Here is a 5,386-nt window from a genome sequence, read left to right as displayed (position 1 = left end):
ATAGGGCAAACCATTGGAAGTCAAATTTTGTAACCTTAAATAGTTATATATTGTTGTAGTGATAATTTTTGGGTGTCATCACCACACCAGTTTTACCTTCTCATTTTGGAGGGTTTTTGGGTAACCAAAATCTTGTGTTCTTTATTTTCATATATGTCTTTACTTTTATGCTAATTAGATATGGTAGATGCATGTGAATGATCTCAGTTAAAAGTTTTAAAGGTTAAAGTTAGTTACTTCTAATTCAACCCACCCACCCCCCCCCCCCCCCCCCCTCAGAAGTAAATCTTCTCACTAGTAAATTCCAACACCACCAAGATTTTATAATTGCTACCAAGTCTTTTAGACCAACTCCAGTGGTTACCAAGAAGATTTAGTTAGTGTGAAGTTCAGTAGTTCAAATCGATTAGTTTAGTATATACCAAGTTTATCAGTTGTTACCAAGTTTTCAGTTCATGTGAAGTGAAGCCAGTGGTTATTGAGCATTGCAGTGTCTACTGATCTCTTAGTACATGCGATGTGAAGATAGTATTAACCAAGTCACTTCATGGTAACCAAGTGATTCGATGTTTTTTGAGTTGCACAATATCTACCAAGTCACTAGTGCAAACCGAGTTTAAGACTACATGAAAATGATTAGTATGGACTAAGCTTCTACATCTACCAAGAACATGAAAATTCCAAGCAATGACAATGGATGTCAAGTATCAGAACCTCATTAAGTTAGTCTTCAAAACCCAAGTATATTCACATGGCCAACTTTGTAATATTTGTGTTAACTTGTGATATGGCCGACTTTGTAATATTTGTGTTAACTTGTGAAATGGACGACTTTGTAATTTTGTAAATTGGATTGGTATATATATGTGATGTATTCTGCCATATCCAATGTGACAATGTAATGTAATGAAAAAACAAGAATGTGAATATGAGCATATGTATAAGTAGCAGATAAAGATTTATGAAGGCTATATCAGTACAAGGAGTAGCAGTAACAAAAATCTATCAGAGAAGGTGATCAACACACCAAGGAATCTCTATCAGAAAACTCAATTGCAAGTCAAAGATCTATTGCTTCATCCTAATAGGTGAACCAGTCAAAATCCTTTCACAAGGTAGACCTAATAGTCTTTTCTAAATCTCTTTACCGAGTGCATACTTCATTATACATATGTTTGTAAATCCTCTCACAAGGTGGACCTAATAGTCCTATTTGCTCCTAATAGGGTAGATCATCATAAGTGATCAATGTAAGCCTTAACCAGCCAACTTTATGCTACAATACTAAATTTTTTGGATATAATCACCACCCCAATTTTACTTTCTATTTGGGAGGTTTCTGGGTTACTAAATCTCTGTGTTCAAGTGTTGTCGATGCTTTTATATTTTCAATTTCTCATGTATGTAATTAGATCAGATATGATGAGTTAAATGCTAATTGGTTTATTGGATTAAGAATTGAAATTGCTAGAAGTTTTAGAAGTTACTGATTCACCCCTCCCCTCTCAGTAACTTAACATAGTCTTCAATATTTCCAATAGATGGCTCACAACCAAGAAGACATAATAGAACAATGCCGCACAATTTATATTTTACAACTACATGTACAAATAGGACACTGAATACCAAAAAAATTTCCCATGTGAGTATATACCACATAATTTTGTCTTGGTTATTTTCTATGGTTTCCCTTGCATGGCTAAAGATCATCATATCATGGAAACAAAATAAATGGTAGATATTGGTCAGTTTAAAGTTCATATATATTGTAATACATGTGTTCCAATATAGTCCTCCTGAGTTATAAAAACTTATAAAAATATGAAATAGGTTGGTTACATATTTATTGCCCATATTCTCACCAACTAACATATCTTCTCAAATGAGATTGCAGTAGTAGACCCAATGGATTTGGTTGAATTGAATGATAGTAATTTATCATTGAAAATTCTTACATATTGTCAAATCCTCCTTGAGTCATTTCCTTTGTAAATATTATTGAATGGTTCTCCTTCCTTGGTTCCATCATAAGATATATATTTCTGTCATGCCCAAACTACAAGGCAAGAACACACTTTTTTTTTTTTTTAAATTAATAATTAAAATGCTCTAAGTTCGATAAGGTTGAGTTTAAAATCAATGGGTATGATTAGATCATCAAAATTAAAACTTTCATAGTTTAGTCGATTAATTAATTTAAACAAATCCAAATTCAATTTATGAAAGTTTTAACACTTGATGTTTCATTTACATTAAAGGATAAAAATAATGATTAAAATAGAAATAAGGATTAATACCCTTAAATCAATTGGATAACAATTATAATTCAAGGTCTAATTATTTTGAAACTTTTGCACTAAAAAGATATCATCTGATTAAAATAACATTTTATCCACGATTAACTCAGATTAAGATTTCAATATTATTTAAATCTATTCTTAAATATCATAACAAACTTAAACTTTATTTCTAAATAGAAATATCAATTAACTTTGTAATCTATTAAAATCAAACCATACTAACATTATTAAATAAAGAAATAAAACATACTAACTACGATATTGCGTAAAACTATACTTCATTAGAGATTAAAAAGAACTTCCTAAAGTTAAAGTAATTAACTATTAAAGATCAACGTCTATTGTAAAATTAGTCATAAAGATATAATTACATTTAAATTGGCAATCTAACTTAATTAAGATATTTCCATTAATAATAACAATTACCAAAATAAAACTAAATAATACTTAAATAATTCTTATACATACTTCAAATAAAATAATGCTAACCACTTAAACAAATTTAACTAGAACTAAAAATTAATAAACAAATCTAATTACAACTAACTAAGTTTAAACTAGCCACTAACACTAACACCTAAACTAACTACCCTATCTAACTCTATCCTATACTAACATAACCCTACTCTACCAACTACCCTACACCTAACCATGCCACTTAGCCGCTAGCCAAGTTGACTTGACCCCCCCAAATGAGCGCTTCCCAAAGGTTGGGCGTGCTGCACAAGGGATTTGTGCACATCCCCAACCCTAGGACGTGACAAGGCTCATTGGAAGGGGAGACTCCTAGGCGTTAGATCCAAGGGTCTCGTCAACAAGTCTTGTCCCCCCCCAAAGCACAAAACCAACTTCATTTGAGCGCTCAAGAAAAAAATAAAGAAGATGGGGAAAAAGATTATGGGGATAGGTGATGTCATCAGTATACATGATGACACTATCAAATCAATCACCTAGGGAGAACAGGGTAGATAGAGTCCAAGGGGGGGGGGTAAGCATTAAATTAGAAAGTTAATTTGGTAATAATAGGACATTTAGATATATGATGCTATATATATATTTTTGAATTTTCTTTGTAAATTTAACAAGTATATCAATGTTTTCCCTTATTATTGTTTAATTTCAAAAATTAAATAAAAAGGATAATTAAAGGAATATTCTCTGTTGTTCCATTTCAAATTAAAATGGTCTCCCATACAAATTCCAGTGAGCAATTTTGCTCCTAGGAGTGTATTTTTTTTGAATTTTTTTTTTTCTAAGTATAGATTACAAGGAAAATTATATTTATATTCTTTTTTGGTCTATATGTTAAGGTTTATTTTTTGAATAGATTTAAAACATTTATACCATAGCTTGAGTCACAATGACACCAAAATCAATTGATCTCCTATATGACTTAAATTGGAATAATTCGACCTTTGTCATTATTTATTTTTAAGAAAAATCTATAAAGACTTGTTACAACCTTAACATACCAAGAATTTGAATTATTCATTTTGTTCAATAATGCAATAATTGTTTGATTCTAATAATCATGAAAATTGAATCTACATGCATGATCGTAATTTTCATTTTCAACATATAAGAAAACTTGAAATTTTGCCAAATTAAATCAACATCAATTCCATCCTATTTTTGATATGCATCCATCTAAATTTAAATTGTGATTAAATCACATGATAACCAATTATACTCAAACACCAATTTTATTAGCAAACCTGATTCAAAGGCTCAACTAGGAAAGAACCAGGAAGAAAAGTCGGCTTCGTTGCCATTTACAACAAAGTTTAAAATACAAATAACATAGGATATCAATCCCAAATTTCAACAATTTAATTGAATTTTCTTCATGACCCTCATCAAGGGATTTATAATGTTTTCTGCAACACATTTCTAGAACCATGGAGGGAACAGAATCTGATCAGGTGACCAAAAGCATGACCAAGAACAATTCAAACATGCATATACATACAAGGTTATCACAATATGATTCACAATGAATCAACACTAGGGAAAGGTGGATTCTTCCAACAGGAGAAGTCAAGCACAACACCAAATCAGATGCCCAATTAGGGCTATTAACCAAGAACTTCTGTTCTTCCATTTAAACATGCCATACTCATACGAGGTTTGTACTGATGGGTAGGGGCCCATAACACCCTACCCTCTCTCCCTCTTCTCATCTTGAGAAGAGACTCTACAGTGGTTGGAGTCCAACTAAACGGACCTTTTCCAAAATTGGTCACTTCTACCCTATCCAAGGGTGAGTAATACCAAAACACCCATGCAAGAAAAATCTCAAAATTGCAAACATAAACATGAAAGGAAATCATCCAAAATAACATGGTTTTGAAAGCTTCCCAACATACCCACAAACATACAAACATTGAAACAACAACAAGGTAGCATAAGCATGAAACAAACATGAAAACTGAACAAGGGAGATGAGAATTCATACCTTCACAAAGAGGTAATGGCAATGAACAAGTTTGAGTAGAGCTTTTCCCTTCCTTGCTCCAATCTTCCAAGACTCCTCTCTAAATGTAGAGATTGGGTAACAACCTCAACTAGTCCAAGAAGGGCCTCTAAATAAGCCTCAAACTCAACCACCAAAGGGATCAATAACTGCATCCACCCACCTACAAATCTAGAAGCTCCTAACTCAACCCACACTATGGTTAAACACTAAATAGAGGTGAGGTGAGGCAACTCATGATAGCCATAGTCAATTTTTGCACAAAGGCAAAATGAGACTTTTTGAGTGGCCTCAAAAGTCAATAAAAAGGGGCTTAGGGGTTGGAAAAGACCCCTAACCCATACCCATACCTATAATATCCCAAAATTGGCTCATTGCCATCTCAACCAATTTTGGTCTATTTTTGATAATTTTTAAGTCCTATTCTAATAGACAATTCTTATTTTGCTACCCGCTACTTGACTTAATTGTCAGATGCAGAAAACCCAAATCTGCATTCATCATACTCTTTATTTAATTCCTATAGTACGTACTCATATTAGTCGCATTAAACCTATTTGATTTAATTATAATTTAATTATTAAGTATTTATACTTTAATTAAATTAAATTAT

This window comes from Cupressus sempervirens, chromosome 11 (genome assembly GCF_028749045.1).
Source record: "Cupressus sempervirens isolate cs-2001-9-10 chromosome 11, ASM2874904v1, whole genome shotgun sequence".
NCBI lineage: Eukaryota > Viridiplantae > Streptophyta > Pinopsida > Cupressales > Cupressaceae > Cupressus > Cupressus sempervirens.
The sequence above is the reverse complement of the archived record's forward strand: the minus strand, read 5'-3'. Positions refer to the sequence as shown.